Genomic DNA, 24,710 nt, shown 5'->3' with positions numbered 1-24,710 from the left:
CTGGCCCAAGGTATCAAAGGTTTTCTCCTGTGCCTTCTTCTGTAAGTTGCATAGTTCGGGTTTTACATTTAGTGGTACAATCTATTTTGAGTAAATTTCTGGATGGAAGCCCATTTTTCAGCGTACAGATGTACTGTTTTTTCCAGTACCATTTGGTGAAGAGTCTTTCTCAACCAGATCCCTTTGCACCCTGTCAAGATTCTTCGTGCAGATTTGTGCAGCTCCACTCCTAGGTTTTTTGTTGGGCTCCGTGTTTCTGTTTGCCCATCTTTATGTCAGCGCCCACTGTCTTCATTACTGCAGCTCTATGAGCAGTCTTGAAATCAGGGAATTTTACTTCTTCAACTTGGATCTTTTTCAAATTGTTTCATCTATTCTTGACCCTTTGCATAGCCCTATAAATTTTAGAACCAGTTTTTCAATTTTTACCCTCCTCTTCCCTGCAAAAAAGAAAAGTGAACAAAGCACCCTTCTGGCATTTTGACTGGGATGGAGCTGACTCTGGGGACCAATCTAGGACAGCTGACATCTTGGCAGTGCTGAGTCTGGACTCTTGTTCTGTCATATCTCTCTGTTTACTTGGGTCTTCTTGAGTTTCTCTCAGCTGCATTTTGGAGTTGTCAGTGTACAGGCCTGAGGCATCTTTTGTCAGATTTATCCCCAAGTATTAAATATTTTTGATGCTATTATAAATGGTATTTTTAATTTCAATTTGAAAATGTTCACTGTTACTATATAGAAATACAACTGATTTTTTAAAAATTAATCCTGTTTCCAGCAACCTTGCCAAAAGTGCTTATCCACCCTAGTAATTTTTTGTAGATTCCACTTATCAGTTTTTGCTTCATATATTTTAAAGCTCTTTTATTAGGGGCATAAACATTTAGGATTAGTGTGTTCTCTTGATCAATTGACTATCATTATAAAATGACGTTATTTATCCCTAGGAGTGTCTGTTGCTCTGAAATCTAGTTTTTCTAACACTGATATACCCAATCTAACTTTCTTTTTTTGGCATTTGCCGGTATGTGCTTTCCATGCTTTTCTTTTTAGGCTATTTGCGTCTTCGTATTTAAAATGTTTTTCATAGGCAGCCTGGCGTTAGGGCTTGGTTTGTTATTCAATCTAGCAATCTCTGGTTTAGTTGAAGCATTTAGATGATAATCTACATTAATTGTGATTATTGTTATGGTTAGATTTAAATCCATCATCTTACTATTTATTTTGTATTTGTTCCATCTGTTCTTTGTGCTGTTTTACTCTTTTTCTGCCTTTTTTGGAATTAATGGGATATTTTACATGGTTCCAATGCATTTTTTGTTGCCTCGTTAGTGTTCTCTATTCACTTTGCTGTCTTGCTGGTGGCTGTCAGGCTCATAGGACACGTCTTCAACTTCCTGCTTCTGCTTTCAAGTTACGTTGCATCCTTTCCTATAGTGTGAGCGCCTTGCAATAGTGTGCTTCTGTTTCTCCCGTCACTGCTTTTGTGCTGTTACTGTGATACATTTTACATTTGCTGTAAGTTCCACCTACCTTGCTATTATTTCTGTTTAAACAGTCCATGGGTATTTAGAGAAATTTTTAAAAATAAAAATAAAATTCTCCTATTGTTCGTCATGCAGTTACTGTTATCGATCCTCCTTTTTCTTTGTGTAAATCCATATTTCCATCCGGTGTCCTTCCCCTTTGCCCTGAAGGATTTTCTTTAATGTTTCCTGGACTGCACATCTGCTGCTGATGAATTCTTTCAGCTCGTTTTATATTTCTTAAAAGGTCGCTATTTCACTTTTGTTTTGAAAGATATTTTCACTAGTTGTAGAATTTTGGGCTAATGGGTTTTTTCTTTTAATAATTAAAAATGTTGCTCCGCTAATCTTCTCACTTGTTTCTTTATAAAAAGAAATCTGATATTATCTTTATTCTCCACTATGTATCTTTTTTTCCTCTGCCTTTAAAATTTTCTTTTATCGCTAGTTTTTAGGAATGTGATCATGATGTTCCTTTGTATCATTTTCTTCATGATTTTTGTGCTTGGGACTTTTTGAACTTCTTGGATATGTGGGTTTATAGTTTTTACCAAAGTTGGAAAATTTTGGCCATTAGTTTCTCAAGTATTTTTTCACTTCCCCTCTCTGAAAAAACTCCAATTGCATACCTACGTAGGCCACTTAATATGTCCCTACAAGTCATCAATACTCTTAGATTCCCTTCTCTGTCTGTGGTTCACTTTGGATGATTTCTATTGCTTTGACTTCGGTTTTACTGATCTTTCTTTCTGCATAGTCTGATTGGTCATTAGTCCCACCCAGTGTACCTTTCACCTCACACTGTAGTTTTCACCTCTAGAAATTCAACTTGGGTCTCTTTTATATCTTCCAGGTATTCACTTGACTTTTTAAACATGTGAAATACAACCATAATAATGTTTAATGTCCTCCTCTGCTAATGCTATTGTCTTGTCGGTTCTGGGTCCATTTTAACTGATTTAACTACTCTCCTCATTATGGATCATAATTTCCTGCTTCTCTGCATACACTGTAACCTTTATTGGATTCCAGACGTGGTGAGTTTCACCATGTTGAGTGCTGGATACTTTTGCATTTCTGCAGATGTTCTTGGCTTTTGTTCTAGGATGCACCCAACTTACTTGCAAGCAGTTTGACCATTTCAAAGGCTTTTTAGGCAGGACTGGAGCAGTACTCCATCTCCAGCTAATCATCCCCACAGCTGAAGGAAGAACTTTGTGTCCTTGGCAGGTTCCCTACTAATTATGACATTTTCCAGCCTGGCAGCTGGCTCTGTTCCTGGCCCTAGGTGAGTGTCAGGCACTGTTATCTCAAATCCTTTCAGGAAGTTCTTCTCTGGACATCGAGTAGCTTGTTCACTTGAATACACTGATCAGGACTCTCTTGTATAGCCAAGAGGCACCTTCAGTGGCTCTCCAGAACTCTTTCTCTGTACAGATCTCTCCTGTCTGATACTCTGTCCAGCAAACTCTGGTAACCTTCTTCTCTTGACTCTCAGCATTGTCTCCTCAACCCAGGGAGCTCACGGGGTCACGCCTGGAGACACTCTCAAGGCCCTAATATGGGGCAATTACATGGGTCATCTTGTCCCTTTGCCCCTTCTCAGGGATCACTGTACTCCATTGCCTGATGTCCAAAGTCTTGAAACCATTGTTTCATATACTTTGTACATTTTGTTTGTTTGTTTCAGGCTAGAGAGTAAATCCAGTCCCTGTTACTAAATCTTGGTCAAAAGTATAACTTTGTCCTGATATAGTTAATTGGAAATGTGGTTACTTTAAATATGTTGGATTAAGAAGAAAATTGTCAAATACAAGTACAAACCTTAATGAAGCCCACTTTGGAGAATCCGAGGGCAATATGAAGACACAGGGAGCGGAGGAGAATGGGAGACAGCACTTTGGGAATGGTTCTGAATCAACAGAACTCAAAGGTTTTCCTTCTAAACCTTTCCACTTCACAGTGCTGGCAGCGTCACTGGCCACAGTACATGTTGTATGAGGCCGACCTACCTTAAAATGCGTGAGCCAACCTTTATTTAGAATTAATTTTTGATCCTTTGACCTTTTATGAATTCTTAGCTTCAAAATGTCAAAAAGCTTCAAAGTTTAATCAAAATGATGTCATTCCTTCTCACGGACAAATTCTGCACTGTGCCTTTAGGAGCGATGATGATTCTTACAGCAGACTGCTTTAACTCTCATTAAGTCTCTCCTGTTTCTTATAAGGTATAAAGTGAGGAGACTAAAAAGTGATTATGCATTGATTACATGTACTATAATGTCACAGCTAAACAAGTATTGACCTGACACACCTAAACCATCAATCAACTGATTTCAGAACTGATCTCAGAAGAAACCTACGGACCCAGAAGGAAATCGGTCCAATTGTTTTGCCCATCTTCTCTGCCTACGGTCTTTCCTTCTACTCAGTTTTGTTCTAAACCCTGCCCAGCAAAGCTTCAGCTAACAGCAGAGTCCAAGGAAGGGGTGTCTAGGATTCACTCCTAAAGGCTGCAAGAGGCAGAGGCAACACGGTCTCAGGGAACTGGCGCAATGAAGCCCATCAAGGATTAAGGTGACTCAGAACAATCTATGCTCTGGTCGCCTGAAGCAGTGATGTCAGTGGTGACATGGGAATGCATTCCTGAGCACCCGGAATATGAATCATTGAACTTGGGTGGCAGAAAGTTAAGGAAGCACCATATGCCTTGAGAATAGAGAACCTAGACACAGAAGTATAAATACAGGGGCCTCACTGAGAGCCCTGCAGCTGAGTGGTCACAGCCGGGTTGTAAATGAAGCACACCTAAGACAGCACAGCAGTGAGTGAGGGCTCCTCGAGGATCGGGCACCGTGTCCCCAACGTGACACACGTCTACCTCCCTCAGCCCTCACGGCAGTTACGGAAGAGTCATACTGCTGTCCACATCTCATAGAGGAGAAACCGAGGCACTGATTATGGGGCAGAACTAGTATTTGAATCCAGGCCTAATTCCAAAGATTCTTCCTTCTTTTTTATTTATTTGTGTTATGACTATGTAATAGATGCACATGGTCAGAATTGAAAAGGTAAAAAATGCCATAAAATAAAAAGAAAGTCCCTCCATCTCTATCCCCAGACACACAGTTCCCCTCCAGTGTGACAACTGCGTTCTTAGTTTGTGTATACTTCTGGAGATGTATATGGTTTGGTACCATAATAGTTTTGTTCTCCAAAAAACGCAATTCTACAATTTGTTAGAGAGAAACCATCTGTACATTCTACAGAAATGTTCATAGTCTAACCAGCCTCAGTTGTTACCCTTGGGCCCATCATGAGGCTCATAATAGTGGCTCTTGGGAGGGACAAAGAGGGCCTAAACAATTGAGGTAACAGTAAATCATCTTGTGGGAGTTTTTCTTTTTTCATTTTAAGCGATAACTCAGACTTCTTAAAGGGGGTAGAGTTACTATCAAAAGGCAGGATCTCTGAAATCTACAAAACTGACACAGTCCATAAGAGTTTGGACCAACTATCAAATCTACAACAGTTACTATTTCTTAAGATCCTGAGGGTTGACCAGTTGATTCTTCTACTGGTCTAGTCTGAGCCTACTTAAGCAGGTGCCCTCAGCTGGTGGGGAACCTGAGGATGGGCTCAGCTGGGACAGGTGGGCTGGGCCAATCTCTCCGCGTGATCTTCCATCCAGGGCTCGTCAGGAAGCATCGCAAGAGGGCAGACCTCAATGGAGAAGCTCTTATTGGGCTTCCACTGGCATCATGTTTGCTGATATCCTGTTGGCCAGAAGTCATCCAGCCAATCTCCCACCCAACTGAAAGGGGAATGTATAATGCTGGATACTGGAGGCTTGATCCATTGGGGGCTATCATAAAAATCTATCCTAGTCCTTCTTTCGACTCCATGTATTCGTATCTCTGCCACATGTAAAATATACTCAGCCCCTCCCTAGACCCTCAAAATCTCATCCAGTCACTGCGTAAGGCTCAAAATCCAGGATCTAGTGATCTGCATGCAGTCCTGATGCAGATTAGGCTTCGAAGGTGAATTTTCTCAAGTGCATCCTTTAGAAACAGCTCCTCTTAAACATCGGATCTGTGAACTCACTACTTAAGTTATTTTCACCTGGCACTTCCAACATACATTGGTGAGATAGGGAAAGGACAAATTCAACCAGACACTCGCATTCCAAAGAGAGGATCAGAGGCAGACAGAGTCACTGGTTCCTAATAATAATGCCACCCTGCACGGCGCACGTTGTCAAGCCCACAACCGTAAGAACGGGGGATGTTCCTTGATGGCGACCAGTCATGTTTGTCAGTGGTTCCCTGATCCTTTATTTTCTCAGCTCTGTCTTTGATTTTTAGCCATTTCAGTATGACATGAATTTGCCTCAGGTTGGCAGGGCTTCCTCTGCAGAATTCACCTTTTTCATTTCCGGAGCTATTCCATCTGCCTCATCCTCTCTGTTACCGCTTTCTAAAGTTTCAGTTACTCAAATGTTAGGTCTTTTCACTGAGTCTCACGCATCTCGTGCACTTTCATTTCCTTTTTAGGACTTGTGGTTTCCACATGAACCTTGCTAACGGTAATAGGGCTGGAGCAAACGCCCAGGGAGCTGAGATGCAGCAGAATGTCTCTCACTCATTCCTGGGGAGTTTATAGCCTTCTCCGACCAGTTGATCTGGAGATAAAAGGCTGGATTTACTGTTGGGTAACAGGTAATGATATTCTGTGGCTGGAGAGAGAGAAATTAGATCGATATCAAACAAGAAGGAAGGTCCTTTACTGGAAAAAAGGTGGAAAATAGGAAGGGGACAGAGTGCACTTGGATGGGAGACTCAGTGCATAGAATCTGTGGTAAGAGTAATATCAGCACTTCTCCTCTTTTCAGTCCAACATCCTTAGTCCAAACGGTTTTTTCCAGACATTCTAGTTTAACAGAATACCTTATCATCCAGTTCTTATCAATACACAACAAGAAGAAAGAAGAAAAGATGGATAAAGAAATAATGCATATGCGACACTTACATTGTCTCTCACCCATTTTATCAGGCTTCAATAATTCAGGACACAGAAACTTTCATAGGGTTTCCTGATTCAGAGCTGCTCTAAAACACAGGCTCCAAGGATGTGCTGCCATTGCTGCACAGTGTCCTGCCCGACTCTGTATGCCTGGAATGAGGATTTTAGTTGGTAAGGGAGCAGAGTGAGTGTGCCGTAAGCAGCTACCGATACCTCCAAATAGCCACTCTGTTTATTAACAGATGAGGCACAGGTCAGTATCACATAGGAGGAAATTTGGTAGTAAAGTGAATTGATTCCTCCTTCTCTTGAATAGAAACAAAGGAGTTCTCTTGTATTCACTCGAGATTATTTCTTAGCAGAAAGAAGATATTCAAGTTCAATGCTTTAAACAGATAAAATAAATACATGAGCATAAAAAAATAACCTTAAAATCTGGTATAGCCAAAAGGTACTGCACTTAGACCCAAAAACCTATCCCAGAAATGTCACTTACTAGTTTTGTGACCTTTGGCAAAATGCTTGAATATGTTAAGCCTCAAACTGTACAATTTCAAAACAGAGAGGGAGAGGATTAATTCAAGACCATGCTGCATGGTTACAGAAAACTCTGTACTTTACAGTATTCTGTTCTGTTTAAGGATCCCCATGGCCATGAGCATTTAATCAGTCACTGGAAGGAAAAAAAATCCCAAAGGGCCTTGCCTAAGAAAAGCTGATAAGATAGAGTCACGGCGTACTTCCTTCTTAGTCTTCCTTTGGCATCTTCGCAGCCTTCCTGGTTGCATACTTTGCATACTTAGAGTTTTAGGCCACTGAGAATTTATATATATTTTTGACTGGCAGTGATGCAACAGAAATAGATGCCACTGTCATGGTTGGTAAAGATCCAGCTTCAGGGCAGCGTCTGCAGTGGAATGTGCAGCTACCCCAGTGAAGCTTGGCTTGCTCCGTTCCAGGAAAGGCTGCATCTGCTTGTGAGTAAAGACATTGTCCCCTCGGGACTTTATCGCTCTGCTGACACACCTCCCCAGTGTTACCAATCAGACAGGACCTTTAAAATATGAGAAAATCTGAAATCACTTACACAGGATCGAAAACACGGAGACCACCACAAAAGAGACCTGATTTTGTAGCTATTTCACATTATTGCTACTGTAGGCATGAAACAGAGACACAAATTTTCTTGCTTACTTAGCAATGTCCTATTTTTCTTAGCTATTCTTAAAGACTGAATAAGGACACCTTTTACATCATTCTCCTTCCCGATTCTAAGAATAGTGGGCAAAAGTAATGTGATGGTGACAATGTAAAAATAGCTGCACTGATGGGGCTGCTCCCCGGGACGGCAGCTTAGATGCATCATCTTATTACATTACAGCTCCTCGGGGGCGTTCGAGGTGGACACCATAATTCTCATCTACAGAGAAGGAAACTAAGTCTCAGAAAGGCTAAATAATTTGATCAAGCGAGACAACTAGTAAGTGCAAAGTGGGAAAAAGCCATCTTGTGGAGCGACTCTCCCCATTCACCAGTAAAATCTGTCAACCAGCTGACAGGGCATTTGGGAAATGGGATACTGCCCTCTTTAATTTTCTGAAAATAGTAATGAAAAATAATTAGATTTGTGGGTATAACCGTCAACACCGAATATCTTCTCATAATGTCCACTTTCCTGTCGTTTTATGTAGTGGATGCAGCCAGTTTCAAACCTTTTGAAATAAAGACAGGGGCTGAGAGGAAGGGGAAGAAGAAAGAGGAAAGGGGAAAAGGAAACCTAAGCATAATTGACTTTCCTTTGTTATTCTAGAGTATCAGGTTATATTTTATACATAAATTCTAGTTGTAATTGAGTAAGATGAAGAGCACTGAAGTGGTTCTATTGGGAAACATTGTTTTATTAGTCAGGACTCTTTCAGTGGCAAGAGAAGTGAAACTCAAATCAAACCAGCTTGGGAAAAATAGAGAGGAAATTGATTTGGCTCATGGAATTGCAAAGTCCAAGGAAAGGGGCAAGCTCTTTGGCCACAGCCAGCTCTGGAGGCTCAAATCATCTCATTCTTTCTCTCTGGCCTCTTGGTTTTGCTTTCCTCAGAGATGGCCCAATTCCTAGGCAGGTCTCTTCCCTGCATCTGAGACCTCCAACCTCACATCCTCCTTAGAAGTGGTGTTTCAGAGGAAAGACCACACCCCCATCCCCTAGGGTCCATGTCAAGCCACCAGATGGATGCTATCTTGACTTGAGTTCCATACCCACAACTGGACCAATCTCTGTGTCAGGGAGGAGAGAAGACTGGTTAGCCATCTCGTCATCTGTCCACCCACGTGGGAAAAGGAGGACAACATGGTTGACATCCTCATGCTCTTCTCCTAAGGAAGGGCTATGGGACAGGAGAAAAGAAGTAGCTGACATCTACTGCACTTAGCTAAATATTTTCACTTTTCCCTAATTGTTTCCATGACATTTGCCCCTTTTCTCCTCAAAGCAGACTGTGCGAAAAATGAGAACATAATTGAAGAATAACTTCGTAGTAAGTTGAGATTAGTCACAGTTCTGACTGCTTCTTCCCTTGCAGCCTCCCCAGAGCAAACCAGGAGGATCCTTAGTTCTCTCAACATGGGGGAGAACATCTTCTTCTTTGTCCTGGCCTCTTCGCTTGAACGAGCTGCTAGCTGGTTGGAGCAGACACCACTTCCTTTCAGCTTAGAGCCTTTAGGCGCTAGTGGTTTTATCATCTGCTCAAAACGTGCAAAGAAAAGACATGGCCCTGGACGAAAGTTACCAATCTGCATAACAAGCATGTTTCCCACACCAGAGCCTGGACTAGAGTTACCCATCTGCATAACAACTATGTTTCCCACACCAGAGCCTGGACGAAAGGCTTGACAGGAAACTCAGTGATATTTCTAGCTGTCGGGAAACTTTAGTTAAAATGCAATACTGAAAATTTGGTACTTTTCAAGGGTTTATGGGCACTGAGATATTGGCAGTTTATGGGGTATCATGAAATGTGTCCCCCTCCTCAACTACTGGGATCTAAGACCACTCTCAACAGAAAACAGAGATGTACAAAATCTCTTTAAGATACTAGTTTTGGGTTTGCTAGGATTGGTTGTTACATGTGGAAAGATTCTTCTCTCCGTAAAGGAAGGACATGAGAACATGTCAGGAAGGAGCCAGTCAGCTATGGAAGGAGATTAGAAAGGAAAGCGTCAGTATTTTTCATCGAAGAAGTCTCTGGGTAAGGGGTGTCCTTGAACAGATAACCCGACCTGCTGGATTCTCCATTGTTGAGATGATGCTCATACAGTGGGAAGGATCACGGGCTTCATCTCCGAGAGATCATTCGTCACACAAATATTTGAGTGTCACCTACTGTGTGCCACAGACGTTTTCTAGACCCCTAAGATGTGTCAGTGAACAAAACAGGCAAAGGTCCTTGCCCAATGTCACAGACAATGAGCATTAAACATAATAAATAAGAAAATCGTATAGTACATTAGAAACCAAATAAGTGCTTTGAAAAAGAAAACATAAAACAAGATATAAGGACTCGGGCACTGTTGGCTCAGTGGGCGGTTGAGGAACCCAGGGTCCGGGAGAGTCTGGACCCCTGCAGGCGCGCCTGGTCCCTGAGCAGCTCGCACCTCTGCGGCCGGCTCTGCACCGCCCGAGGCGACGTTCTGTTGCTGCTTTTGTGGAGGAGAGGGGAGGAGGTCGTTTGCTTTCATCTTGCTTTGTTTTGACCATTTTTCATAATCACAAAAAAGATGGATCTTGTTTACTTTTAACCTTCTTTTCTTAACTTTTTGTTTGTTGATCCGCTCTTCGCCTCCCCCAGAATCCCGGCCCCGGGGAGGGGCGGGGCGCTGGAGGCAGCTGCCATCGCCTGGGCTCCGCGCAGCATGGCTTCCAGTAAGAAGCTGCCCGAAAATGGCTCCTTGGCCACATACAGTCTTACAGCGGAGAAAATATTCTTAATTGTGTTAATCTAATAGTTTCCAAAATTATTTGATCACACAGCCCTTTGATTGGAAAATAACCATTAGCACTGAGACCGGTTCTGAGGACAAACTCTGGGAATAGGCTGTGGAGTTTAGGAACAAGAAAGCCATTTGCCTGCTTTCCCAGAGGGCTTGGGAAAGAGAAGTTAAAGGTTTTCTCATGAAAATGAGGTTATTGAAATAGCGAAGAAACAGGGAGAGTTTCCTCGTTACTAGATTCAAGCTGCTGAAAATCTTTGCGACGCGAGGCAGAAAAGTAATGATGCTGCGTCTGTGGGGATGACAGATCAAGCGTCACACTTAGAATCCGAATTGAAAGGCTACCCGTGCAGAACACAGGGCGGCTTCAGGAATGTGCCTTGAAATCCGCTCACGCGGATCCGTCCTGCAGCTCGCTGGCAGGTGCCTCGGCCTCCCACCCGGGTGCCCCCAGCGCGGGTCCCGCCCTGCCCTCTGCTCCCCTCCGCTCCCCTCCCCTCCGCTCCCCTCCCCTCCGCTCCCCTCCCCTCCCCTCCCCTCCCCTCCGCTCCCCTCCGCTCGGCTCCCCTCCCCTCCGCTCCCCTCCCCTCCGCTCCCCTCCGCTCCCCTCCCCTCCCCTCCCCTCCCCTCCGCTCCCCTCCGCTCCCCTCCCCTCCGCTCCCCTCCCCTCCGCTCCGCTCCCCTCCGCTCCCCTCCCCTCCCCTCCGCTCCCCTCCCCTCCCCTCGGTGCGGCGCGTCCTCAGGCAGAGCTCGAGGCGATGCCTGCTGCACGCCCTCCTGCGCCCCGCTTCTCGCCAGCCCCGCCACCATCTGCAGAAATTACAGCCCCGCCCGAGCCCTGAGGCCTGGCTTCTCGTAGTCCTCAATCCTCTATCCGCAGTGTGGGAATTGAATTATTGAACTAAATTAATGATTTGATTAGCTTACTGCTTACATTAGTTAATGTCTAGGAGGACTCTTTTGTGCTTTGAAAGGAACATTCATTGGCATTTTTATTTTATTGAATGTCCAACATGTTACACTTAGACCTAATTACCAAAACTATGAAAATTAAATTTACTTAAAGTTACACACCAATTGAAGTCTTAATTAAAATCTCTTAAATGACTTAAACAATTGTAAGTTTACTATGACTAATTTTTTGAATATTTTTAAATATTAACTAACTCCAATCAAATATTTAAATAACTCTAAAAACAAAATGTGTGCAAATGCAATGAGTATAAAATTTATCTCTACACTTATAGTTATTTTGTAAAATTTAAGACCCCAGATTTATTTTTTCTCAGTATTCATTATTTTATATTTTTCTCGTTTTTGTTTGTGTGGCTTCTTTTGTTATAACACCTTTTTAAACCTAACCTGCTTCACCCCTCCCCCAACTAACAGGGCAGGTCCACTGAACTTCCGGGATTTACTGAACTGGGAGAAGGCGAGGAAGCCGGTGCTTCTCTCAGATGAGCTCCGTGTGAACCGGCCATCATCCGTCTGAGCCTTGCATTTGTTTGATTTGCTTTAATAGTTATGTTCCACTTTTTTCAGTCTCTGAGACTTTTCAACTTCAATCTTTCACCTCCGTTTTTTGCAGCCTGGGGTCTCCCCTCTTACATGTTTTTTTAACTCCCACATGGCTGGTGCAGCCCATCTAGCCACCACTCTCATCCTTGTCGACAAAAATAATCTATAGCCAATCTATAAATGAAAATTGGGTGAGTTTATTCTGAGGACTAGCTTAGCCTGGGGTCTTCCTTCCCCAAGGAAGGAAGGGCACCAAAGAAGTGGGGTGCACAGAGTGGTTGTATACCGTCAAAGAGCATGTTTCACATATGATTGAAATGTCCCTTTTACAATAGTCATGAGACTGCCCTGTCTGCACAGCGACTGATGGACACAGCAGGCAGTAGGTCTGCTGTCTCGGTGGACACAGCGGTGTGGCAGGTGTGTTGTCTCAAGCTGGGTGGTCACAGGTGAGCACAGCAATGAGTTCCTAGCCTAAGGAGAGATGCTTATCCTTAAGGAAATGCCAGTGTGGGGAGAAGTTGCATCTTAATTTTAAGGCCGTTTGCTCCTTTGGACATAGCGAATGCATAAAGCAGATATGAAATGCATGCTCACCGGCCACGTCAGGCCCTTTTGGAAAAACTAGGTCAGTCAGAATTAGGTTTACACCAAATGGCTTCCTCATGTACTCCGATGTATCCTATTGCTGGCCATTTGTTTGTCATCATGCTCTCTAGATCCAGTCTGCCGGCACTGTCAGAAACCCAACATGTTTCATTACGTCCTGTTATTAGAGGCCCCCTGGAGGTTTCGTCTCCCAGGATATAAGGTGTAGAGTTGGCTCCGTTACTGATTTTTATTGACAAGTTGTTAATAAGTTAGTTAATTCATTATCTGAGGATCCCCAATATGTATTCTTTTTCTTGGTTCTTGTGTGGCCCGCCCCTTCTCAGGTGTGCGAGGCCCCCTTCCCCTGGTGGGTCAGCATGCTTAACAACCAGCACCAGAAGTTCCCCTCTAGGCCTGAGGCTGTTTGGCTCACTCACTTCCTACTTACACAGAATAAAAGTGCAGACCGAGATTTATAAATATAAATTTAACAACAAAATCTATACATCCAAATACAAATACTCCTCTCCTGGTTAAAATCAATAAACACATACCGTTACATTTTCCTTTCTTTTCGTGAGAGTTATCGTGCCTTTTATATTAACTTTTCTTGATTTTTTAAGGATTTTTTTTAACATTTATTTCCATTAATTCTGATCAAATTGTCACAACTTGTCCAGACGGAGCTTTCTTAAGTTGCTGCTGAGTATTTTAGCACTACCCCCAATGTCCTCTAAAAGAGCCCTTGCTTTCCAGCAACAATAAGACATTCTTTGCTGATTTTGAATGTTCCATTGCCCGTGACATGGAATCAGCTACTCCCATAGGATCCCGGGTGTTTCTCTGTGGAGACAAGTACAAGAGGCCAAATCCACACCCAGGAGCTTGCAGACAGGGTGTCAGCAGTGTGCGAATGCACTGGAGCTGGAAAGATACTCTTTTTTAAGAACGTAAGTTTACTTTGGTTTTCCCAAGTAAATGGGGAGCATACGTCGTTGCTTTCTTACGTTTCTTAAAGACTGACCTCAAAGCAAACTGACACACCCCATATTCTAACCCCTGAGTAGTAAGGGAGCTTCTGCTGGGGCCCCCGCACGTGTTCTCCTTCACGACTGGAGGTGCTGGGGCCCCACAGTGGCAAGACCCATTCCAGCCGTCTAACCACATGCCATCCACAGCACAGCATCTGTTCGAAAGTTAGTCTGAAGTTTCCACTCATTTTATCATTGTTTCTTCTTCCTGCTGAACGATGAAATCTCCTCCTGGAAAAGGCAAGAATTTTCAGACATTTGGCATCTAGCAGAATTATAATTCTGGCAGATAATTACATTTGCATGTGTTTTTTTCCTCCATAAATAACATTTCTTTCAGTGAAATGCCCTCTTAAGAATTAGACCCTTTCCAGAATTACAAGGCTTTAGCGAGTGCAGCGGGAGCTACTCTTGTCCACACCTCCCAGCTCCTTGAGCAGCATTTCGGGAGGACCCCTGCTAATCCACAGGGACAGGAACGTGGACCCGCCGGCCAGCCCTCAGGACATCACGCCCTGGAGGCAGCAGCTGTCCTCCTAGCTTCTCCCCAGGGACTCCATTCCCTGAGTGGAATGCTTTTCCTGCCATACTAAGAGGCACTTAGACCTTTGGCAAACCTGAGGCACCTGCTCTTTCCTTGCCTAAGTAACTAGGACAAACTGTCTCCTTCTCTGAGGTGTCCTGGTGGTTCACTGCCGTCCAAGTATCTCCTGGAACAGACCGCCTGGAGGTATTAATATTATTCATGTTACTGTCATTAGCTTATGGGGCATAAATCACAAATGGAGCAGTGTTACACCTCGCCTCAGTTAATCCTAACAACAGCCACTTCAATAGGATCACTTTTATCCCATTTTCCAGATGAAAAAACACATCTAGAGGAGAAAATAACATAGGGTTGACTTAACCCAACTTGGAAGTCACGGTCCAGGGTTAGAACCCACAGTTCCACTGCGAGTCCGTGTGCAAGTCTGTGTTTTCAGCCACCAGTTCTACTTCCTTGTTCCTTTTCATCTTTGCTTGTAGCCAACTTCACATTTACAGAACGTGCCCCCAAAACACCTTTATATCCCATTAGCCTACTCATCGCACAACTCAATCTAGATACCATCCTAGCAACAGCCACCATTTCCCATTCTTAAGTTGTAATTGACAGTAACCTAGAAACCATGCTGTTTGCAAACTATGCCCATTAAGTTTACATGACATCAAACGCTGGACTTCTCCTGTTCTTCTGCAGCTTCCTCTCCGGCCTCTTATCACTGAAATCAATTACAGCCTCCGTTCTTGCCTTTCACGTGTTGTCAATCCCATTCTCACACTACACGCTTGGGCTAATTGTGTGAATTCCAGGCCCCAGAGTTACTGAGTTTGAAAGGTCGCTGAGCTCTGTCACCACCTGGCCACCGACACACACAACCTTCCTGAAATTAGACCCTGGCCTCCTGTGAATGAAACCTTGGTGCCACCCTGGGGATGATTCCTGTCCCCTCAGCCCCAATTTCCCTTCACCAGAAACTTCACGGTCAGATTTGGCACCAACGCTGATTTGTCCAGAGTATGTGAACAGAAAAATAGTGAAGTTGAAACTTACAAAAAAATATACAAATCAACTTCTTGAAGACAGATGCTTGTTACGTACACTAGGCGGGAAGGGAAAGCAAGGTGCGCCAGGAGCCAGGATGTGTATAAGATGGAACTCACATGCCCTTCCTTGGACCAGGAGGCTCGGTGTTTGAACCGGCCCTGTGCAGACATTCGTGGGCTCTCCTGACAGATGCCATCAGAGTCTTCTGTCTCACCTGTTTCTCTCCATCCTCTGCCCTACCCCATGCTTTAAATCTCCTACACAGCATCAGTATTGATGTCGTGATCATGAATATCAAAAAATAATGAAATACCAAAGAATGCCACCTAAGTGGCGTAACGGAGTTCAAATGGAGCTCTCCAAACGTTCTCATCACGTATGAGAGGTTTCTAAATTAGGAAGACAACTAAAAGTCACCTAAAACAATCCATTTGTCACACAAGAAATATAGGTGTTTATTTATAGGAAATAGTGGAAATAGCTTTCAGTTAACAAGAACATGTTCAATTAATAATAATAGTTCTGGAATCCCTGAGGAAATTGGAGGCAAGTACAAAACTCCTAGGTTGAGAGCTGGTGGGAAAATGTGGAAATGCCTGGATCCATTGAGTTTCTGGCACAGTGCTGGCTCCACCTGGTGGCCAAAGTAATAATTTCCAGTTAATAGCGTCTGTGTTTACGATTAATGAATTGAAAATTAATTGAATTGGAAATGTCCAACTGGGTCCAAATAGTTGAAGAACTTAAGTATAAATGTAGTCTCAAAAACATCACTATTCCTACTTGTTATTAGCTTCTTTCAAGAAGTATGATGATTAATAAATTGTTGTTAAAACTGGATTTGAAAAAGAGGCAAAAATCCAGTATAGAAAAAGTATTTCCTCAACTGTCTTCCAAGAGAAATTCGTGTTCATCTAAAAATGTATTGATATATTTACTATTAAAAAACAGCAAAAAAAATCCACTACTATTTTTAATCAAGGCAATATAACTAGTACCAATTTATTATTTAATATATATTGCCAGTTAAAGTGTAAAACACACAGGGCTGGCCCGGTGGCACAGCAGTTAAGTTCACACGTTCCGCTTCTGCCACCTGGGGTTTGTCAGTTCAGATCCTGGGTGTGGACATGGCACCGCTTGGCACGCCATGCTGTGGTAGGCGTCCCACGTATAAAGTAGAGGAAGACGGGCACGGATGTTAGCTCAGGGCCAGTCTTCCTCAGCAAAAAGAGGAGGATTGGCATCAGAAATTATCTTAGGGCTAATCTTCCTCAAAAATAAATAAACAAAATAAAAATAAAACGTAAAACACACAAAATCATTTAGTGATTCCAAAGATCCATGGGACTGGTCCTTCGTTATCAGATTTCCCTGTTCTTTGGGCTGAGAAGCTGAGGCACAGTGAGCAGCCTCTCTGCTCACACAGGGAGGGAAAACCCACGTGTTTTCCATGCAGGATTCTCACCTCGGATTCTGGGAGAACTTTGAAACTTCAAGCTAAACGTTTTGTGTTTGGGCACATTCAGGAGCAAGAAGCCTCAACTTTCTCCATATTCTCAAGAGTTTCTGGCACCTGAATTGTTTATGAAACCCTGAGGACCAGTTACATAAGCAGGTTCAGTTTATGAAAATGCATCAAGTTGTGTGCTAAGATATGCTTACAGGTTATACTTAAAAAAAAAATTTCTTAGAAGTTTAGGAGCCATTCTTAAATGTGTAATAATAAACCCTTACGTGCACTGAGGTAAATATATAGTAACAGTTATTAAACTCTTTTGAGAATCAATTCCTCTATTGGGAAAGCATGAGTAACTTCCCTTGGGTTGTTGAGAAAACTGCTACGACATAAAACTGGTCTGAAATTCAGTCCTGCCTCTGAAATATACCTCAGCCCGGGTGCTGACTGCCCCTCATCCTGTGGTTCCCGCATTCCTCAGTTCTTCCTGCCCGACCCTGGACTCCAATCCCCTGTCATAACTAATAATTCTTCACGATAAACTTTCACCGTTCAGCTTAACGTGTGGTGACTGTCCTCGTTGGACCCAGACGGCCCCGGCCTCTGACTCTTCCTCAGCCCGTGTGAAAAGAGTAACCACTAGCTGGCATTAATTCTATGGAACAGTTGGTCTGGTTACACCAGTTGTGTGGCTTGCTAACTTTTCTTTATAAGGATTTAAAATATATGAAGAGTGGAGACTAACCCTTAATTGACAGGGCTTATGCCAACAGTACCAATTTGTGCATGTGTGATTCCCAGGAACTTGTATATCAGGTATTTGTAGGATGGAATTATCACTTAAAGGTGTAAAGACCACAACTATGGGACGTCTCGAGAATTCTAATTTAACCAGTCAAATATGATTCTTTTCCCTTAAGAGTCCAGAAACCCTTTTTTTATCTTAACAGTGGAGTGTGGGCAGTATTGGGGGTGGCCAGGTTGCACTACTGTGGAGGTATTTTTCCATTGGTAAACCATCCCCTCTCACCCTCTCCACCTGCTGTTGTGTGGATCTGACCTGATTCCAAACCCCCCCGTTCTCCACCCCCTCCAAGCCCCTCTCTGGGGCTGGGAGTATGACACAAGCCTGGCTGATCAGCTCTTCACCCTCTGACCATGATGACTGGTTCAAAATGGGCAGGGAACACAAATCAAGTTAGTTTATTTAGAATATTTGAAAAACAGGTTCTAGTTTTATAATGTCCAACGTTCATTTCAACAAAAAGGGCAAATGTTAACTTCTAAAACAAAGTGCCAATAAACAGCACCCAAACTCTGCTGTTTTGTTAGTAGTTGCTAATGAGTGAGAGCTAAGAACATTACCGTAATTTTTTGGAAAGAGAAGACCTCTTTCTGCGGAGTTTGCTGAACCACTAGGACGGAAGCCTGGATCTGCTGGTCACTCTGCTAGCGCTTGGGAGAAACCTGTCTGATTAAGAAAGAAACACAGGAAAGCAGAACCAAAAGATGCAAAAGAAGAGGTTGCTGATAACATCATTTGAGATCTGGGTCTGGCCTGGGGCCGCGTGATGTGCAGTTTTCAGAAACAGGAGACAGCAAACGCCTAGTCAGTCTGAGCTCATTCTTTCCCTCGTGGTCAGCACAGCCCTGACCAGAGCAGCTACTGCAAGTGGTCTGTGTAACTGAGGCCCCTGGGTCATAGACGGGTGATTCAGGATTTCCTCGGTCAAAGTGCGGAAGCGAAGTTGAGCCAGGTGTGCACAGCACTCTGTGCGGGAGACTGAGTATGGAACGACCGAGTCTGAGAAGGCTGTAGGGTGCCCGGCATCGTTCCCAGAGCAAACCCTCCTGTCCTCTGACGGTCAGCGGCAGAGTTAGCTGCTCTGGGTCAGACAGTCTTTCTTAGAATATTTGGGCAAAACACTGGGCAAAATAGCCAAGCACTTTTTCATGCTGCAATTTCTTTTGCAATCTCTGACCTATTGTCTCTCCCGTTTGCCCGTTGATGGTGGTAGAAATATTGAGATGGAAGTAAACTGCATAAGTCCAGCTCTGACTTCAGACAGATGGAAAACGTGAAAGGTTGGCGCCTTCACCTCGCCCGTCCTGCCAACAGCGGCACCGGGATGCCGCCCACACTGACATGTCTCCTGTCACCTGCTAGGACTGAGTCAGGGATATATTTTAAAACTTCACCACTATCTTTGTTTTAATTTTTTAATTTTTAGACTGCTTGTCACATGCCCAGATCCATAAGAAGTTTGCATAAAATATAAAAGCAAATTTTTAAAGAAATACAATGTGTGACATAGTGACAAAAGACAGAAAATTGTGTATTCCGAGGGGCCCGCCACTGTCCCTCTAGGTCTCTGATGCTTTCCTCAGCTGGGAGAGCGACAGGCTGAACGGCCTGGCGTGTGTCAGTGCGTGTCACAACCGTGGTGTTTAAACACGGGCTGCTTTGCAGCTATTTTCTTCCATCCAAAGTCTTTCTGGAAATGTGCCAGATAGACACTTACTCAGATAAATACAAAAGGTCAAGTTTTCTCCCCTGCCTTCCCATTTAAAGCAAAATATTTTTTCTTTCTTTTATTTGCGGAAGGATTAAGTTCATTATTTTTACCAGACCATACTACGTTGCTTAGTTACAACCCATTACTAATGTCAGTTTTTATAGTCTCATCTGTTTTCAGACGTGGAAATTTTCTTCTAGATGCCTATTTCTATTTGTGAAACAATTTTTTTTTTCTTCTGTACTTAAAATTCAAAACTCCATGCCAATCTTTCTTTAAAACTCCATAATTCTTTTTTCTGTTTTGCTGGGAGAATTTTTTGAGACGGGAATGTGCTTAGAGCAGAGGTTACGAGGCACTTGTGGATCACATTAATGCTATTTGTTATGTAATCTTCTGAATGAACCATTTGAAATAAATCTGTCAAAAGATAGATTCCTATAAAATTATTGTAGAAGACCGCTCATTTGTGTTCCAGCGTCCTGGACGTAAGCAGCAAATTGTCAGCTCTCAGTTTCTCGATGACCTACTAACAGAACAGCAGAGTTTGGGTGCTGTTTATTGGCACTTTGTTTTAGAAGTTAACATTTGCCCTTTTTGTTGAAATGAACGTTAGACATTATAAAACTAGAAACTGTTTTTCAAATATTCTAAATAAACTAACTTGATACCTGTCACACGGAAGGGAGCCATGAGTCTAACCTGTCACCATTCTCTTCTCTTGTCGGAAGATCTTTGTGGGCTGAGGTGTGGCCCCTTGACAAGGATGCCAAGATTTCTGGAATTCCTCAGGATGCACCATTGACTCCGTGAGGGCCCCCTCCCAGAAGGCTGGACAAGAAGAATTGAAGCAATATTTTCATCTGCTGGAAGTTTAAATGTTAATAAATAGTTTAAAATGTAAGTATCTAACAGAATTGAGTTCTGGTTGGCCTGCAGTTAGTTACACGTTATTGCTTAGATCGTGTTCATTTTAATCCACTTCTGTTTCTGTTGCCAAAAGGTTTTGAAAGTGTTCACGGTAAAATTTGTGCCTTTAAAGCTATCAGGATAAAACATCATAATCCAAGTGAGGAGATATTAAAATAGTTGGGTCAGAAAAAAAATTAGGCTAAGAATAGCTAGTACAAATTTTACCAGGCAAGATGAGAAAGCAGATCACAATATATATAAAATGTCCAGCGAAAGGAAGTGTAATCATTCAAAAAGACAAGCATTTTCTCAACACTGTCTCTAAAGATTGATTGTTTCAAAGTCTATAGAAGGAAAAACTAAGTATATTACAATCTAGAAAAGTTTTCCAAAAATACCAAAAATCTATCGTATGACCAGCTTTTATTTATTATTGGTGACAGCCAAAAAATACATGTTAAGCTTTCCTCTTGTGAAAAACTGTTTTTGAGGCACTAAAGGATATTTTTTAGGTAAATGATTCCAATTGATACGTAGGTCACACGTAGAGGAGGTCAAGGATAAAATGGCTCGTAGTTCAGAGGTTTTCAAACTGTTCTGGGCTGAGACCTAGAAATTCTGCTGGGGCCTCCAGGCTCAGCTTCTTGTCCTCCACAGAAACCCCCGTTCCCACCACCCTCCCCCATTTCAACAAACAGCTCCACTTTTGCCCATTTGGGGCTTCTGCTTGAGACTGCATTTAAGACAGTTTCCAAGCTGACTAGGGACCACTGAGAATGACTATTTTAGGCCATTCAGATTCAACTTCAGGCAGCCTCTATGCAGCGTGCTTTTTCAACATCACTTAATAATTCTTACAATACTTAAGAGGAAGTCATCATTTTATCTCTTTGACCGACAAGAGGAAACTAAGACTTAAAAAAGTCATTGTATGAGTGGAGGAGAGGTCAGGTTCCTGAAAGGCCAGGTAATTGGGACTTTGAGCATCAAGGTGTGTGATGGGCGTGTGTTCTGGAGAGTGACAGTGGTCCAGGAGCTGCAGTCTAAGAAAGGAGGAGAGTGACCCAGAGGCCGGTAAACGACTGAAGTGAGGACTGGGGAGGAGATCTGATGGGAAACAGTGCTGGAGGTTTCCAGGAAAGAGAGGCGAGGGTCAAGAAGTGGCAATGAGGAGCAAGAAGGCTGTCTCTTCTCCCTCCCAGACCAGGGGCATGAGGGGTCGGGAAGAAAACGTGTCCTCAGGGGAAATGCAGGTGTCAGTTAGAACCAGACTAAGGGAACACTCAGGCAACAGGGTGGGGAGGCCGATTTCCTTGTTGACTGACCAGGAGCTCCAGAGGGCATCATGAGAGGTTTAGATGTCGAGGGCAGGAAGGAGATGGAGTCAGATAAGGGATGCACGGAGCCATGGAGCTTTCCTGGTAGTTGACATAAACAGGAATGTGGACCACATATGATTTTTCGTGATGCTCCCATCAAAGCTGTGAGTATTAGGACTGTAAGAAAAGGGTCTTAAAGGAGAGCCAATAAGGCTTGTACTTGAGCCCTGCCGCTAGAGGCATGGACACTACAGCGAGATGGGTCTGCACTGAGTCCCTGGGTTCACACCTAAATTCTGCAAATGGGGCATAAAGCCGTGGAGAGGCAGCCTCACCCTGTGATTCTGCACCTGTTTCAGTGTGGGGCTTTGCCCCGCACCACCCAAAAATTCTCCGCTACAAGCAGAGTGTCCTATAATTCAACTCAATCTTGACACTGTCTACCTGGAGAGAGCATCAGATCCCACAGGTTAAGGGCTCAGTCCTGCAAGTCCCCACCCACTTCAGATGCTGGTTGCAAGTCCAGGTTGTCAAACCTGTGCTTCTGACAAACCAGCTGTAGATTGGAAGTTCCAACAACCCCCCTCTTTGGGTTCACTTAATTTGCTAGCGCAGCTCACAGAACTCAGAAACATTTTACTTACTAGATTACCAGTTTATTATAAAAGGATATAACTCAGGCACAGCCAGATAGAAGAGATGCATAGGGGAAGGTGTGGGGAAAAATCAGGGAGCTTCCGTGCTCTCTCCAGGAACCACTCGCCCAGCACCTCCATATGCTCACCAACCTGGAAGCTCTCTGAATCCTGTTCTTTAGGGTTTTTATGGAGGCTTCATCACACAGGCATGATTGATTAAATCGTTGACCATTGGCCATGATTCAACCTCCAGCCAGCCCCTCTCCCCTCCCTGGAGGCCAGGGGGGTGGGACTGAAAGTTCCAACTCTCCAATCGTATGGTTCATTCCTCTGGTGACCAGCCCCATCCTTAGGTGCTTTCCAAAAGTCACCTCACTCACATAAACTCAGATGTGGTTGAAAGGATTTGTCATGAGCATCAAGACACCCTTGTGATTCTTATCACTTTGGAAATTCTCCAAGGGTTTTAGGAGATCTGTGCCAGAAGTGGGGATGAAGACCAAATACATATTTCGTATTATAGATCACAATATCACACTCAGCAAATGTGGGGGTCCCATTCGAGCTTTTCTAGTAGAGGCGTGGAGGGCAGAAGAGGGGTGGCCCTACTCTGAGCATCATTTCCACCTGAGACCTGGCAGTGCAAGCAGTTTTTGAGCTTACAAGTTATAGTTCCAACTGGTGAGAGAGACAGCTCTCAGTCCTATTTCAAAAACTCCCTGGAAGGGGCTGGCCCCGTGGCCGAGTGGTTAAAGTTCGCGCGCTCCGCTGCAGGCGGCCCAGTGTTTCGTTGGTTCGAATCCTGGGCGCGGACATGGCACTGCTCATCAGACCACGCTGAGGCAGCGTCCCACATGCCACAACTAGAAGAACCCACAACGAAGAATACACAACTATGTACTGGGGGGCTTTGGGGAGAAAATGGAAAAAATAAAATCTTTAAAAAAAAAACAAAACTCCCTGGAAGCAGCTTCTGGTTGATCCAGTCTGAGTTTGGGTCTTGTTGTCTGTGACCAGGGCCTGTGTGATGATGTCACATAAAATGGCCAACAGTCCCTCCATGTGATGGAGGGAGACAAGTATGGGATTCCTTGTGTGCTGCTGGGCAGACACCCCTACAGATGTCCACCAGGAGCCTGATCAAAAGTAGAGTTTGAAAAGACTTTTAGATTTCAGGGCTGAGATCTGTCAACAACAGGTGACAGAAATAGGTGATGTTAAATGGCAAAATTTACATACACGGGTGTCCAGCTTTCCCCTGCTCCTACTTGACTAAGAGATCTTTGGCTCTGAATGCTCAGGCTCTCGCCCTTCCACACCTTCCAGGGAGGGATATTTTATTTCTAAAGAGCGATTTAGACTCTTGTGATGCAGAATTAAGACAGCAGAGATTGGTGAGTGACCTAGATTTCCTGAAGGAGTAGCGGCCTTTTGGGAAAAGAAATAATTGGGAGTTGCTGCATGAGGTGGAGGCAAAGGAAATGGGAGAGGCAAACAGGATTTTAAGAAGGATTTATGTGGACAACATATTGTTTTATTATGTTTAATGACCAAAAGAAAGTAATTTCAACCCTTTTGAAAATACTTTCGGCCAGTGGAATGTGTTCCTGGGCTCGTAACACCACACTGACGCCAGACCACAAGGACGGTGGCTCGAGTGAGTTCCAGAGAGTTGGGAGGGAAAGCTGAGCTCCTCTAAACAGGGCCATTGTGCAATGATAACAGGACCCCTAAGCAGAGGCATCTTACTCAAGCGGAGATATGGACTTGGAGTCCAAATGAGAGGTCAGTGCTGGAGTAATAAATTTGGGATTTATATAAACAGAGTTAAAAGCAAACCTTGAGACTGAATTAATCATGCACATGGACAGGGAAAAACAGACCACAGGAGACCAAGCCTCAAAAAAGACTCACAATTGAGAAGCACAGAAAGAAGGAGAAGATGTAAAAAGTAGAAATATCAAGAATTATGTGGCTTACAATGAGAGAAGTCAGAGGAAAATTTTCCAGGAACAAGGAAGAAGTCTCATAATATAAGAGCTACAAAGAACCCAATTTGCCGAGTTCAGTCTCCTGCACTAGAAAGCATCTATTTAAGCGTCTTTGACAGATGTCCTTCTGGCCTCTGAGTGAACTTTTCCTGTTATGGGGAACTCATCTCGAAGGCAGTCCAGTCCTATGCTGAACCATGCAAGGTATAGGTTCTATCTTGCGTACGCAGTGGGGACACTATTGTGCCCAACATGGGGGAAATTAATTCTTCAGGGGGAGCCAAAAAGATCTGACTCTTCTGTATAAATATATGTGCATAAACATTCTACAGTGTACCTGTGGTATTAAAACTTCACTGTTGGGGGTGGAGGGTGCAGAGTGATCAGGAAAAAAATACCTTAAAAGTCTCCTTGGTGAAAAATAGTTGAGAAACGCAATTTATACTAATCTACAAGTTCACAAGTCTTAGTGGCTTAAAAGAACAGCATGTACATTGCCGCAAGTCCTTCATTAGAGAGAAAGGATGGGACGGCAGTGGTTTTAGGAGTCTGCTCACGTGCTTTCTCTTGGACACAAGCTGACAAGCCTGCACGACTTCCTGGCTGGTGACA

General features: G+C 43.5%; 1 long non-coding RNA gene across 1 annotated transcript in view; it reads left to right on the top strand.

Moving 5' to 3' along the window:
• LOC139077382 (uncharacterized) overlaps window positions 1-20,138 on the top strand; it is a 41,898-nt gene extending 21,760 nt beyond the window's left edge. The window contains exon 3 of the long non-coding RNA XR_011529845.1: window positions 19,970-20,138. This is a non-coding gene — a long non-coding RNA (uncharacterized lncRNA). The remainder of the gene's footprint in view (window positions 1-19,969) is intronic.
• Window positions 20,139-24,710: the final 4,572 nt, after the last annotated feature.

Source organism: Equus przewalskii, chromosome 19 (genome assembly GCF_037783145.1).
Source record: "Equus przewalskii isolate Varuska chromosome 19, EquPr2, whole genome shotgun sequence".
NCBI classification, from domain to species: Eukaryota; Metazoa; Chordata; class Mammalia; order Perissodactyla; family Equidae; genus Equus; species Equus przewalskii.
Note: the sequence above shows the minus strand (reverse complement) of the source record. Positions and strands in the feature narration are given on the sequence as shown.